This window comes from Schistocerca cancellata, chromosome 1 (assembly GCF_023864275.1).
Source record: "Schistocerca cancellata isolate TAMUIC-IGC-003103 chromosome 1, iqSchCanc2.1, whole genome shotgun sequence".
Classification (NCBI taxonomy): Eukaryota; Metazoa; Arthropoda; class Insecta; order Orthoptera; family Acrididae; genus Schistocerca; species Schistocerca cancellata.
Genome location: NC_064626.1, coordinates 360,009,963 through 360,024,267, shown reverse-complemented (window position 1 = coordinate 360,024,267; position 14,305 = coordinate 360,009,963). Strand labels below are relative to the sequence as shown.

At 43.5% G+C, this 14,305-nt stretch overlaps 1 protein-coding gene across 2 annotated transcripts in view; it reads right to left on the bottom strand.

Annotated features, from left to right (window-relative positions):
• Window positions 1-14,305, bottom strand: part of LOC126174356 (proteoglycan 4-like) — a 76,499-nt gene that overhangs the window by 39,746 nt on the left and 22,448 nt on the right. The window lies entirely within an intron of this gene.

Genomic DNA, 14,305 nt, shown 5'->3' with positions numbered 1-14,305 from the left:
CTAGAAATGCTCGGCCACTCCGGCCAGCAACAAAGTAAGATTTTTCTACATTTCACCTCTTACTAGAAAGTAATAACAAATTCTACCAGAATGGTGATAGAATTTAAAAAAAATTGTAAAACAAAAATATACTTTTTTAAAAAGAAATAGCTACATTTTACAAAATTATGATTTAACATCAACAAATACAGTAACACAAACACACACATTTATTTGCTTTTGTTTATTTCACACACTTTTTCACCTCTACATGTCTACACTAGAAAGCTGAAATGTGGTTGTTTAATTAAATCTTTATAACAAATTTTATGTGCTGAAGCATAATTCTTATATGTAGTAATAGTCACGATTTAGAACACTAACTTTAGTTAGAAAAAAATCTTCAGTATTTAGTAAGTATAAAATGACATGCACGGCTCAAACTCTACTCTCCAGAGGAGATCTGTGAGGCAATTTAATTTGTGATTCTTTTATGCGTATCATACAGAACTCTTGAGTAGGTGGTTCAATTACTGGATTGACTGAGCTTAAATCTTTGTGATTAAGAAAAAGCCCTTTGTATTAAATCAGAACATGGCTGGTTTCTTACAGCTCACTTCTATTCATGAATAATTTTATGTAAAAAAGATAGTTTTGCTGTATTGTGTTTTTGTGGGAACCAAGAGCATACACAGCAAGAAATGATCAATTTTTCTTGGAAATGGGCGAGAGAGAATACAGAATTGCCAGTTAACATTCATTCTACCCTTTGTGAACAACTGGTTACACAAACAACAGAAATTCACACATTTTTACCTTAACTACATAAAGGAGAAAAATTGGTCAAAGGTAAGAATATTTTGAAAGAATTGGAAATGCCTTTACAGATTTTCAATAGTCTCCCTAAAGTAAACTAAAAGCACAGAAGAAAAATGTCCTGCAATATGGTCTGTACATTGTGAACTGTATTATTCAGAAGAATGGAATAAAGTATAATTCTTAATACGTAAATTGTTAGGAAAAAGATAGGCAAGATGCCAATGGGGGCAGAATTTTATTACGATTAAGATATCTTATATCTAGTAAGGTTATTACAGATTCTGAATATGATTAATTTGAGTGAAAAATCATCCAAGATGGGGGTCAAGCATGCTACGGTAGCTTGCTTGGCTTAATAGATGTAGTGCCAAAAATCTTCAGTGGAAACTGTGAATGTCACGTGTAAATTTCCTGATTATGTTACGATAATTCGAAATATTTCAATTACAGCTAAAAACTGGGTGACTTATATGATTAGAACAGGTTTCAGGGACAGGAATTAATGTGGTATTGGTCTTAACCGCTTACGCAACAATTACCTTGTGCAATTAGAGAACCAACTCATAGCTACACCCTAGGAACATACAGATCTGAACTTATTGATTCGGTTAACATAGAAGAGAGACAGTGCCCATAAGGTTTCTATAGAGTCATTGACCAAAGGGTATCAAAAGGAATTTTAAGAATAGGAAAATATTTCTTTTCTTCTCACCCCTTCTGGTAAGACTTCACTGACAAAAGGTTCTGGGTAACTTTTTTTAACAATAACCTTCTTCTAAACCTCACCAGTCCTTTTCCTTCACCCTCTTCCCTCCCCTTGAACAAGCTTGCATACATCAAACATTTCTTTATATGTGTGTTCTCCAACTGCCACTTGTTGAGTAGATTTTTTTTATCTATGCAGTTAAATTATATTTCTGATTAGGAAGTGTGACAAGAAACAGATTACAGAAGACTGAGCAATTTTCACTGAAAATTCACCTCTGGGGATGAATATAATGAGTAACATTGGATGCAATTCAATGCTGAGAACAGTTGTGAAGGGTGGAAAAGACCCACTGTGATTCATTAGCCATGTTGCAATGTTGTTACAGAAGCAAAGGGCTTCATCACAAATTTAAATGAATCTGATACATTGTTGACGAACAAAAGATGAATAAAGGAGAAACATTAACCATTCCACAAAATTTAAGACAACATTCCATTGCTGACACAATGAAATATCTTAATAAGTTCTGATCTTACATAAAGTCAGTAAAAATGTCAGTCATGCACATATTCAGTTATATTGACAAAGGCACAGAGGATGACATGAGGCTAAAATACTGAATTTTATCTTCCACAATTGTTTCACTAAGAAAGATTGCATTATAGTTTCTCCTATCACTTACTGCACAAATACCAAATTAATCTAAGTTTATTGTTGGTCACCTGAACATCAAATTGTTGCAAGTGTTTAGAAAAAAAAAGTGCAGGCTATTTCAATTTTCAAGGTAGATCATTTTTGTAAAATAGGGGAACACTTTTTAAGCACAAGAAAATATGATCTTTTTGGACATCATAAACACTGTGTGACTGAACATGGAGCCTTAACAGTAACCTTGTTACACTCTGTTTGTTCTATTAGTTCACAAATCATGACAGCAGTACATACAAGCACACAGTTTATGTCATTTTATTTGACTTTTAGGAAGCAATTTCTACACTGTCACCTAGTTGACAAAATACAAGCTTATGGAATTTCAATTTGAAGTTTCATTATGCTGTTTACTTAGAGGCTGTCATCAAGGAAAGTATTATACCAGAACACGGAAATGAAATGTATGTAGGCCCGCGGAGAGTCACTGCATGGTGTAGGAATTGGCAGATGATCTTCAACAGAAGCAAATGCAAAGCACTGAGCACAAAATGATATAAGGGTCACATGAGATTCTTCAGAAGAACTTTAAGGAAATGCAATTCACTCACAAGACAGATTAGCTTACAAAAAATCCTTGTTTGGCTGATTCTTTAATACTGCTCATCAATTTGGGACCTTTACAGTGTAGTATAAAGAGAAGATTGAAAGAGCAGCAGCAAATTTTGTAACAAGTTTGTTTAACAAGAATGAGATTTTCACAGGAATGCTTGCCACAATACAACAGCGTGTCTGCGGTCAACTGTCGCTAAGTTGATTGACACAGAATCAGGAATCAATCCAAGATAAAAAGTGTTGGCACTACTGCGCCATGAGAATGCTTCAGTAACATAATACATCGCCTCCTCTTTTTTAGATCTCGTGTGGTAAAGAAAAGGTTACAATTCCATATTATTAGATTTTTTATTTTGGGCAAATAATTTAGAAGCATGGCTTTTTATATAAATATACAGGCTTATCCATGCAGACTGACAAATGCCCATGCTTAAAAGAAAGAGAGAGAGAGAGAGAGAGAGAGAGAGAGAGAGAGAGAGAGAGAGAGAGAGAGAACACAATACTTACTTTTGAAACACAGATTCACACTAAACACTGCAAACTCTGCTGCATTTACTACAAAGTTAATGAGCTATGCTTGAATTCCTACATACAGTAATCCACACATATTATAAAAAATGTATGTATGTTCCACATCTCCTCCTAAACCACTGGACCTATTTCAAACGAACTTGGTACACATATAACTTACTATCTGGCAGAGAAATACTGTGGGGGTAAGAACCAGCAACATCTGATTGAGGTTTAAGTGATAACAAGGAGAGAGAAGAGGTGAGGAGGAAATGGACTAATAGAGGTAGAATAAATACATACCTGGGCAACATCAGGTACTCTGCTAGTATTTATTATAAAATTTAAGACAAATATTCTCTTCACATTGTAGCACCTTATGGGGAACTCACCACTTATGTAACTACTGGCACAAGAGTCTTTTTTATTCCAGTAGAGTTACCATGTTGGAATTATCAATTTGTCATAATTTTGTGCATCTTTCCCACCTATAAAATGGAGTTTTAATTTCAGCTTTGTAATGCAACTTTGTGAATAATGCTGTGTGGCACATCAGTTTCTGTTTTGGTTCACTTCTGTGTCAATAGTGTATAACAACTATTCATCTAAAATGCTTAATCAGTTGTTAGAGCAGAACTTAACTGATACATTATCACACTTTTCAGAAATGTGGTAGCAACATACAATACAATCCATTGTAGCATGTTTCGACAATCTGTGACTAAAAGGTAGGTCTTTGGTCTTGCTATTGTGATAGTCATCTGTTGTCACACAAAAAGTTGAAATGTGTGCAATAATGTGCACAATTTTAAAGAATTCACTAGTGTGAAACAATGCCTTGAGTGATACATCTCAAATTTATGGATTCTTCTCCTCCCAGTCACTGTCATTCATTAGTTCAACAACGTAAAAAAACAACAACGGAATTCCTCCCAAAAACTGAAGCCAATCTCAGTATAAAATAAAAGCCACTACCATGTCCTCCTGAGACAGTGAATGCTAAAAGTACCTACTGCACCTATCTGCAGAGTCAGTGTGATCTTTTGTAATTCAATTGACTGCTGTCTCTCAGATTGTACACAATAGTTTATGTGAGGCAAACTTATTTCACAAATACTACATCATTTAACTGCAAATAGGAAGCACCATAATTTAAGTTCCATACATAAATACTAAATATGTTTAACTACAGCCGGTCAGTACTGATATTCAAAATTTTGAAAGATAATAGCTACCACCATACAATATTCACAAATATTCACAATTAAACCTAAAACTGAACGTTCTGTTTCAAGAAATTTAGGAGGAAAAAGTCTAAACTCAGGTTTTCTACGGTATGTAGGGAATCTTTCTTCCAAAATAGGTCAAATCTTCAAAAGAGGTGGAGTAATCCTTCACCTGCCACCATACATACCACTCATTGGCTCTGTAAAGGATGTCTGATCCTTTGCACGGCAAAGTTGTACAAGATCCGAAGTGAATGGTGCGAACTGTTCAATAACAGTACAATGAACACTTATGATGCTACCACCTGACAAATTTGTGGTGAATGAACACTGCACTGCAATGGATCACTCGTGACCAAGATTACAGTCCTTGTGCAGTGCCATGTTGCCTCACACGTGTTTATTTACATCGTGGCTGTCAAAGCATTTTTCGAGCCAGCTGTCTGAGTTGCTGTTTTATTTCTATTGAGAATGTACTTATTATTGCACTTATTTATTGTTTTTCAGAGATATATTCCTGAGTTACTTAGTTACACACTACATTAAGAGTTATTCTTGTATCTTGAGAGAATATTCTACACGTTTGCTGAACTTCTCCAAAACTGCTGATTCTTAATAAGTTTCTTATTTTCTGTGCCATGCAATAAAACTTATTTGTTCCCTGCACAAGTGTGTATATTTCATACACCAGCCAGGCTAGATCTCCACAAGTGTAACTTCAAAGGTCAGATGCCACATCAAGCAGCCAGCCTGACAACTGTATGGTTTTACAATTATGTCCAAATTTTGGCATTTGCTTTGTCCTCTGGAAATTGAGCATCAAGAAAGCTATTGAAATAATGTGGCAAAGGACTGACTTAATCATGTTAGTGGCTTCAATTTCGAGAGAGAATGAAATCCAGCACTTGCAGCAGTTGGCTCTTAACAACAATAGTACAGCACCCATGTTGATAATGCATAATTATTGTGTGCCAAAGTTACTACAGTGTTAATTACAAATGACGTGCAATTAGGATATATCTCTGCCTCATGAGTGACATTTCATGAGCTGTTAGTGCTTGTGGTTGTATGCACATCAGCACAATACATCAGCTTGCTTAATGTCAGTCTGAAGACAGCTGGACATCTTGTAGCAAAAATATCAGAAGATTAAAGGTATTGGTTATGGAAATGGCTTCATTAGGCATGAAAATATGAAGATACATAATGAACAATGGAGATTCCAGGTTGCGCACACACACACACACACACACACACACACACACACACACACACACACACACACACACACACACACACACACACACACACACGTGTGCCTGCATTCATTCACACATGACAGCCATCTCCAGAAGGCTTTGGTCAAAAGCTAAATCTGTAACAGTATTTTCAATGAGCCTGGCCACAACTTGACACATTTTTACAGTTAGTAGCAACCTATCTTTTTTGGTAAGATGTACGTTGAGCATCATGTACGGCAACAGACTGGTTTTTATTTTTTTTATTTTTTGGGGGTTTAAGGGCGCTCAACTACTGAGGTCATTAGCACCCAGTCACAATTGTTAGAGTAGATGGCAGAGACAGGACAACACGAGATTGACTAAAACGGGGACACAACAATAAAACATGGCGCACTGTTAATGCATGACCACAAGGGCACTGCGGGGCTGGGTCACCGGAGAGCAGGTAGCGGTGGCTAAACCAGCAATGCCCAATCCGCAACCTGGTCAGAAGGACCTCTTCTCGCCGAGATGGTCGGGAGGAGGTTGTCCAAGCAGTTGGGAACAGTTTTACTGCCCGGAGCTTGTTTCCTTGAAGTGATGACCAAGTATCCCACCAAAAGACACAAGCCTCTTACAAACAACCCCACTAACGTCAGATGACGGGACACAATGGGAGGCTGGCCGAGGCAGGAGGACTGCAGCCTTGGCTGCAGCATCAGCAGCCTCATTCCCAGGCACTCCTACATGGCCGGGAACCCACAGAAAGCTGACAGGAGAGCCATCATCAGCAAAAGAAAAGATCTGTTGCACCCGGGATGGATGGGATATGGAGCTCCAAGGCTCTGAAGAGCACTGAGTGAATCAGAGCAGAGTACATACGATGAATGGCGGTGGCGGTGGGCATACTGAACGGCCTGATGGAGAGCAAAAAGCTCGGCCGTAAAGCTGGAACACTGGTTGAGGAGCCGGTATTTAAAGGTGACGGCCCCGATGACAAAGGCACAGCCGACACCATCATCAGTTTTGGAGCCATCAGTGTAAATAAAGGTGTGACTGGCAAGTCGCGCACGAAGTTCGACAAACCGTGAGCAATACACTGCAGCCGGAGTACCCTCCTTCGGGAGCGAGCTGAGGTCGAGATAAATATGAACCGGAGCCTGGAGCCAAGGTGGTGTCGGGCTCTCACCCTCTCTGAAGGTGGTAGGGAGGGCAAAATCCAATTGTCGAAGCAGGCGACGAAAGCGGACTCCAGGGGGCAGCAGGGCAGACACATACAACCCATACTGACGGTCGAGAGAATCAGCGAAGAAGGACTGATAAGAGTGGTGGTCGGGCATTGACAACAGCCAGCAGGCATACCGACAAAGCAGTACATCGCGCTGGTAGGTCAATGGTAATTCGGCAGCTTCAGCATAAAGACTCTCGACGGGACTAGTGTAGAATGCTACGGTCGCAAGACGTAACGCCCTATGGTGGATGGAGTTGAGACGGCGTAAGAGGGATGGCCGAGCAGACGAGGCTCCCATAATCCAGCTTTGATCGGACTATGCACCGATACAAGCGAAGCAGGGCAGTGCGATCCACTCCCCAAGATGAACCACTAAGAACTGAGGACATTAAGGGAACGTGTACAACGGGCAGCCAAATAAGAGACGTACGGAGACCAACAAAGTTTCCTGTCCAGCGTGAGCCCTAGAAACTTAGTTGTTTCTATGAATGGGATAACAATGAGACCGAGATGTAAGGATGGCGGAAGGCCAAAAGTTGATGCAAACCGTCTTCTCTTCAGAGAACCGGAAGCCATTTGCCACACTCCATGAGTATAGGCTGTCTAGACAACGCTGAAGGCAGCGCTCCAGGAGGCATGTTCTCTGGGCACTGAAGTAGATCGCGAAGTCATCGACAAAAAGAGAGCCTGAGAGATTAGGTGTAATGCAATCCATAATTGGAATTATCGCTATGGCAAAAAGGGCTACGCCCAAGACGGAGCCCTGAGGCACTCCGTTCTCCTGGAGGAAGATGTTGGACAATACGGAACCCACACGTACCCTAAACTTTCGATCTGTTAAAAAGGATTCAATAAAAAGGGGCAGGCGACCGCGTAGACCCCACCTGTGCATAGTGCGGAGGATATCTCTTCTCCAACAGGTATCATAAGCCTTCTCCAAATCGAAGAACACGGCTACTGTTTGGCACTTTCGCAAAAAGTTGTCCATGATGAATGTCGACAAGGTCACAAGGTGGTCAACAGCGGAGCGGCGGCGACGAAAGCCGCATTGAACACTGGTAAGTAGTCGTCGAGATTCAAAAATCCAAACTAACCGAGCGTTAACCATGCGCTCCATCACCTTACAGACACAGCTTGTAAGAGAAATGGGGCGGTAACTAGAAGGAAGGTGTCTATCCTTCCCGGGTTTGGGTATAGGAACAACGATGGCGTCACGCCAACGCATGGGGACCTGACCTTCGGTCCAGACGTGATTGTAGGTACGAAGAAGGAAGCTTTTGCCTGCCGGAGAAAGGTGTGCCAGCATCTGAACGTGAATGGCATCTGGCCCCGGAGCAGAGGACCGGGACAGTGCAAGTGCACGTTCGAGTTCCTGCATAGTAAAGGGGGCATTATAATTTTCCAGATTCAGCGAGTGGAACGAAGGTCGCCGAGCCTCTTCTGCCTCTTTCCTGGGAAGGAAGGCAGGATGGTAATGGGCGGAGCTTGAAACCTCCGCGAAAAAGCGGCCGAAGGCGTTGGAGACATCCACAGGATCAGCAAGGACCTCATTACCTGAAGTCAGGCCAGGTACCGAGGAGAGGGCCTTAATGCCCGACAGCTGGCGCAGGCCACCCCAGATGACAGAAGAGGGAGTAAAACTGTTAAAGGAGCTGGTGAAAGAGGCCCAACAAGCTTTTTTGCTGTCTTTGATGACTCTACGGCATTGCGCAAGGAGTCATTTGTATCCAATACAATTCGCCAACGTAGGATGGCGGCGAAAGGTGTGTAAAGCACGTCGTCGAGCACGGATAGCGTCTCTACAAGCCTCATTCCACCAGGGGACGGAAACGAGACGTGAAGAAGAGATAGTACGAGGAATGGAACGTTCGGCAGCTTTGATGATAACAGCCGGGAGGTATTCGACCTGACTGTCACAACTGAGAAAATCGTGGCCCGGAAAGGTCGCCAGAGAGGAGTAAAGTCCCCAGTCAGCTTTCGGTATGTTCCAGCTCGAAGGACATGGGAATGGGGTATGGTGCAGGAGACGAACGACACAGATGAAGTGGTCGCTCGAATAGGTGTCAGAAAGGACATACCACTCGAACCGACGGGCAAGAGTGGTAGAACAGATCGAGAGGTCCAAGTGGGAGTAGGTATGAGTAGAGTCCAAGAAGAAGGTCGGGGCACCAGTATTGAGGCAGACAAGATTGAGATGGTTGAAGACATCCGCCAAGAGGGAGCCTCTCTGACATGATGCAGGAGAGCCCCAAAGGGGATGATGGGCATTGAAGTTGCCAAACAATAAAAACGGCGGAGGAAGCTGAACAATCAGGTGCATCATGTCAGCCCAACTAACTGCGGATGACGATGGAGTGTAGACGGTACAAACAGAAAAAGTAAAGGCAGAAAAAGTAATACGGACAGCTATTGCTTGGAGTGGGGTGGTCAATGGGATGGGATGGTAATAGACATCGTCCCGAACGAGCAACATGACCCCACCATGAGCTGGAATACCGTCCACAGGGGTGAGGTCAGACCGCTCCGAAGTATAGTGGGTAAAAGCAATACGGTCAGTTGGGCGCAACTTTATTTCCTGGAGACCACGGACAAGCGGACAGTGCAGGTGGAGGAGCAGTTTTAATTCCTCCCGATTAGATCGAATACCTCTTATGTTCCAATGTAACAAAGCCATCGCTAGTCAGAAAAAAAGGGGGAACAAAACGGGTGAAGAGCTGGTCACCTCGACGGCCGCGGAGGGCCAGGTTTCGAGGGAACAACGCTACAACCAGCGGGAGGCGGATCCTGTTCCATAGAGTCGTCGCCAGCTGCGGCCGCTTTCCCGGGTTGCGTAGGAGGGGCAGCATCATTTGCCGATGAGAGGCCAGCTGAGCGCCTGGCAGCAGAGCGTCCCGGCGAAACTGAGGACGGCCGGGAGCAGCGACTCACAGATGGAGCGTCAGACGAAACGCGCCGGGGTGGAGAGGGGGATAAAGACTTCTTCTTGGAGGCCTTCTTGGAAGTCCAATGAGGCACGGGGATGGTGGGCTGGACCCGAAGAAGGTCCTCACGCGCGGGGTCCGTTTTGGAACGCCGGACCTCGGAAGCCAGGGTCCGGAACGTTTCCCCGATGGACGCCTGAGAAGAGGATCGCTTCTCAGGCGGCGGAGGGGGGGGAGGAGGAAGGGTGGCCCCTGGGGCAGAGGGGGCAGGGGCCGCGAGGGAGGAGGATTTGGAAGGGAGGGATTTGGGAGGCGGAGGCATAGACCCCGGATGGGGTGAGGAGGTGGAGGGGGGACAGGATAGGGTTGAGGATACTGTGGAAGGAGTGGACATGACTGAGGCAAACGAAGTTGTCAACATCACTGGATGGAGGCGGTCATACTTCTTCCTGGCCTCAGAATAAGAGAGACGATCCAAAGTTTTTAATTCTTGAATCTTCTTCTACATCTGATACGCGGGGCAGTCTAAAGACCTAGGCGAGTGGATGTCAGGACAATTGACGCACCGAGGTGGTGGGGTGCATGTATGGTCCTCACGAAGAGGACGTCCACAATCGCCACAAAGGGGCTCAGCCTCACACCATGACGACATGTGCCCAAAGCACAAACACTGAAAGCAGCGCATAGGAGGCGGGACGTAAGGTCACACGTCGCACCAGTAGCACATCACCTTTACCTTCTCCGGGAGAACGTCACCCTCGAAGGCGAGGATAAAGGCCCCGGTGTCGATGCAACTGTCTTTGGGGCCGCACTAGACTCGCCGGACGAAATGCACGCCTCGGCGCTCCAGGTTGGCCCTGAGCTCCTCATCAGATTGCAGCAGGAGGTCCCGATGAAAAATAACCCCCCTGCGTCCTATTCAGTGCCAGATGCGGGACAATGGACACTGGGATGTCCCCTAGTCAGTCGCACGCCTGGAGCGCCGCCGACTGTGTGGCGGAGGTGGTCTTTATAAGAACGGACCCCGAACGCATTTTACTGAGAGCCTCGATTTCCCTGAAGATGTCCTCGATGTGCTGGACAAAGAACATGGGCTTGGAGGTGGCGAACGTCCACCCATCGGTCCGAGAACAGACTAAATAGCGGGGGAAGTACTTCGCCCCAAGCCGGCGGGCCTGTCCTTCCTCCCAGGGAGTGGCCAAGGGGGAAAGGGTAGGAGAACCAGAACCAGAGACAGTACCTTTCTTTTTAAAAGACTCGGCCGCAGATCGACCTGATACATGTTGACGTTTCATCTGCGAAACGTCCGCCCCGATACCACCCATTCTGACTAGGGGCTCTCCCCACGGGCGCCACCCAGCCTCAGCAAGGGCCACCTGGCAGGATGACCGTTGCCGGGAGTCCTGATGCCCCAAGGAGACTGGCAGTATCGGCAGTACGATCCCTGTGTTGTCAGGGGGCTACAACCTAGAGGGTACATGACGACCCCACCACAACGGGCTGGCTACCGTGCTGGATTTCGGGTGCCATGGAAAGTCCATCATGATCGTAGGTGCAGATGGGGACGCACTATGGGCATAACTTGTGCAACCCATCCGGCATTTAGGCCCAATTTGAGGAATAATGGGTGTGGTTACAACGCCGTTACAATGCTGAGTGCCAAGGTCTTAGTGCACTGACGACCAGTGATACACCATGTAAGGCGTCCTTCCCCAAAAGGCTCGTACTTCTGTAGAATTTTTAAAAAAGGAGGTCAAACCCCAAGTGGGACCATCACATGAAAGGCCGAAACGGTTGAAACTCCTTTTAGTCGCCTCTTACGACAGGCAGGAATACCTCGGACCTATTCTTACCCCGGACCCGCAGGGGGGCCGAGGAAGTTTGGCTGCCGAGTGCAAGTCTTATTTCAGTTGATGCCACACTGGACGACTTGCATGCCAGTGATGAGGATGAAATGATGATGACAACGCAACACCCAGTCCACGAGCGGAGAAAATCTCCATCCCAGCTGGGAACTGAACCCAGGCCCACTTCATGGGAGGCAATCACTTTACCACTCAGCTAAGCAGGCAGATAGGACCAGATGAGATACCTGTAAAATGCTACAAAGATTATGCAAAAGAACTTGCTCTCCTAGAAGCAATTCATTATAGTTCACTGGAGAAACGAAAGGTACCTAGCGAATGGAAGAAAGTGCAGGTCATTCCCATTTTCACGAAGGATTGTAGGAAGGTGCACATGATTATAGGCTTACACTGTTGACTTCCATCTGTTGTAGAATTATGGAACATATTACATGCTCAAGAATTACAACATTTTTAGAGAATGAAACTCTGCTCTATAAAAATCAACATGGATTCTATAAACATAGATCCTGCAAAACTCAGCTCACTCTGTTCCTTCATGAGACCAACAGTGCTGTAGACAATGGTGGCATTCAGGTTGATTCAGTGTTTCTTGACTTCAGGAAGGCATTTTACATCGTCCCTCACTATCATCTAGTAAAAAAAAATTACAAACTTATTGAGTACCGTGACCGATTTTTGACTGGATTCAAGATTTCTTTGCAGATAAAAAGTAACACATTGCTCTTTATGGATCACAAATGAGAGACGTAAAGGTAATTTCTGGAGTACCCCAGGGAAATGTGACAGGACTGTTACTTTTTACAATGTATGTAAATGATCTAGAAGAACACGTTGGAAGCTTTTAAAACTGTTTGTAGGTGATGTTATTGTCTGTAAGACAGTAGCAATGCCCCAAGACCATATCGATGTGCAGACTGACCTACAGAAGACTGATGAATGGTGAGGGCTCTGGCAGTTGATCATGAACATTAATAAACGTAACATATTGTGCATACATACAAGAAATCCACTGTTATATGAGTACTGTTGATGACTAATTGCTTTGAGTAACATCTATTGTAAAATATCTAGAAATAACTATCCAGACTGACCTTGAGTGGAATGAACACACAAAACAAATAGTAGGAAAGGTATGTGCCAGGCACCTTCATAGAAACAATCATAAGGAAATGTAACTCATCCATGAAAGAAGTGGCTTACAAGGTGCTTGTTAGACTGATTCTTAAGTACTGTTACAAAGATGCTCTAGACACTCCAATAGCAGACCTTACGTTGTGCATCACAAAGAAGTTTACTATTGAAATTTCTAAGAGTAGTTTATGGGTAGTCCGATAACACATTACTTCCTGCTATATACATCTCGCAAAATGATCATAATGAGAAAATTCGAGAAATTAGAGCTAATATAGAGGCTTACCAACAATCATTCTTCCCACATGCCATTTGCAAGTGGAACAGGGAAGGAGGTCAATTAGTGGTACCAAAAGTACACTCGGCCACACACCATCAGATGGCATGTGAAGTATTGATGTAGAAGTTGTAACTACAGACTGACTCAGAGGAGTCAGCTTTCCATAGCTGTATTTAAGAAACTCTGAGTCAGCTTTCCATAGCTGTATTTAAGAAACTAATAGAAGTTCTCAGACTGAGATTTGCTCTGCTACAACAAGATCTGCACCTGGGCGCAAAATAAACGTTTCTCAAGGAATCCACTTCCCTGCTCACCGCAGTGCCCCCATCTGATCTCACACAAGACCTGTGAGTGAGTGAGAGAGAGAGAGAGAGAGAGAGAGAAAGAAAAAGTGATTTTGTGTGTGTGTGTGTGTGTGTGTGTGTGTGTGTGTGTGTGTGTGTGTGTGTGTGTGTGTGTGTTGGGGGGGGGGGGGGGGGGGGGAGAAACCATTGTGGGCGTTATTTGAAATGTTCCTGATAAAATAGGTATGTTAGGCAAGGTTTTGGGGTCGACACTACGTCACACAATTTCCAAGAATAGGTTTCAGACCTATGTGAAGGTTTATTTCTAGATAAGCAGAAATTTGCATTGCTTCTACAGAATATTCAGTGTGCTTTTTATACTTGAAAAGGAACACCATTTTGTTGAAGGATACGAGTACAGTGATAAATTACTGTTACCTACATTTATCTTTTACAGTGTTCTATTTTACAAACATAGCTGTTTTAACTTTTATATAAAATACTTTGGTTAAGGTTACTATGTCTGTGGACTAATTCTTGTTGCTCATACAGTCTGCTCTTGTAAAGCTTACTTTACGATCAGATTCTTCTGCTATCTCCAAATTAAAGGTGCTTTCTATCATGTGTTCGATTCAACCAAGGTGTAGAAAAAAAATTGCATTTTTCATAAGAGATTTATTTATTTTCCATTTCTGATGTAGAATTTCTGTATCCATTATTGATTGTATCCAGTTTAATCCACATATCACAGATCTTTCATCAAGTACCACACTTATCAAATTTTCATAGCTCATGTACATATTAACTTATCCAAGAGGATCATTTGCGTATGAGACATGGAAGTATGCAGTAACTGAAATACAA